Consider the following 1,315-nt stretch of genomic DNA (forward strand, 5'->3'; position numbering starts at 1 on the left):
GCCTTGTTTCCTCTCCTTAGCCATGGTTTCCTAGCTGCTATTGGACCATGAAGGCCTGATCCAGTCTCCTCTTACCAGTTGTTCTAGAGATGTTCTGCTGGTAGAACTCTGTGTGCTATAATCTGCTCTCTGATCTGAGCTGCTGTAACTTGTGATTTCTGAGTCTGGAGACTCAGAGGAACTTATCCTCATCAGCAGAGGCGCCTCTGGGTCTTCCTTTCCTGGGGGACGGGGGACGGGGTCCTCGAAGTTACTCTGAAGAAACGAGAATATAAAACATGTTTTCAATTATTTCTACTCTGGTGTTAAGTCCATAATTCCTCATGTGTTCATTCATAGTTCTGATGCTTCAGAGATAATCTACAATGGAAATAGTCCTGAAGATAAAGGATCTCATTGGAGGAGAAGGTGGTTCAGACTTTTGGCCTGTACTGTATAATACACACACATACTATATATATATACATATACACATACACGCACATACTATATATATATATATATATATACATATACACATACACGCACATACTATATATATATATATATATATATATATATCACACACACAGACACACACACACACACACACACACACACGGTTACCGGAACGGGTGTCTTTGGTCTGATTTCTGGACGGCCTGGATCACAGATTTATAAACCCTGCCGATAGGAAGCAGAGGACTGTTAGGATGACATCACTTCCTGTTTGTGTTTTAAAACCAGAAGAAAGATTTCAATCAATTAAACTTCCACTTCTTTATAATAATAATAATAATAATAATAATAATGTTCAGTCATAAACTTCATGGACACCATCAGGTGACCGGGGTGCATTTTGGGATACAGGGGTTGTCCCGATTTGACCGGAAAGTCCGGGTTTGACCGGAAGGTCCCGTGTGACTGGGACGGTTCCATGTGACCAGGGTGGTCCCGAAAGCCTGTCAGGACACTAAAATGTCCCGGTTTACACCGACCACTATGAACATACCCCCAGCGTGTGCTGTTATATCTGCGTGCGTGTAGCCAGCGTTACGATGTACATTTGTAAACATTGTTGTAACATCTCTTCTCTCTATCATTTTAACGGTCAGGCTATATCGCTAACCACTAGCCACGGACGTGCATGTCCATGTTGGGTGGCAGGAGAAAAAGGCCTAATAGAAATTATCTGTCCATGTCAAAGCTAACGCTAACATACATCAATGGGTAACAGCTGTCTGTGGGTAACAGTTGTAAAGTAAGTAAGTAAGTAAGTAAAAGTTTATTTATATAGCACCTTTCACAGGTATAGAACCACAAAGTGCTTCACAAC

General features: G+C 41.6%; 1 protein-coding gene across 1 annotated transcript in view; it reads right to left on the bottom strand.

Moving 5' to 3' along the window:
* Nucleotides 1-685, bottom strand: part of LOC117939773 (reticulon-3-B-like) — a 5,971-nt gene extending 5,286 nt beyond the window's left edge. Inside the window, exon 1 of the mRNA XM_034865227.1 lies at nt 607-685. The gene's annotated coding sequence lies outside the window, so the exon portion shown is untranslated. The remainder of the gene's footprint in view (nt 1-606) is intronic.
* Nucleotides 686-1,315: the final 630 nt, after the last annotated feature.

This window comes from Etheostoma cragini, unplaced genomic scaffold, assembly GCF_013103735.1.
Source record: "Etheostoma cragini isolate CJK2018 unplaced genomic scaffold, CSU_Ecrag_1.0 ScbMSFa_1075, whole genome shotgun sequence".
Taxonomy (NCBI): domain Eukaryota; kingdom Metazoa; phylum Chordata; class Actinopteri; order Perciformes; family Percidae; genus Etheostoma; species Etheostoma cragini.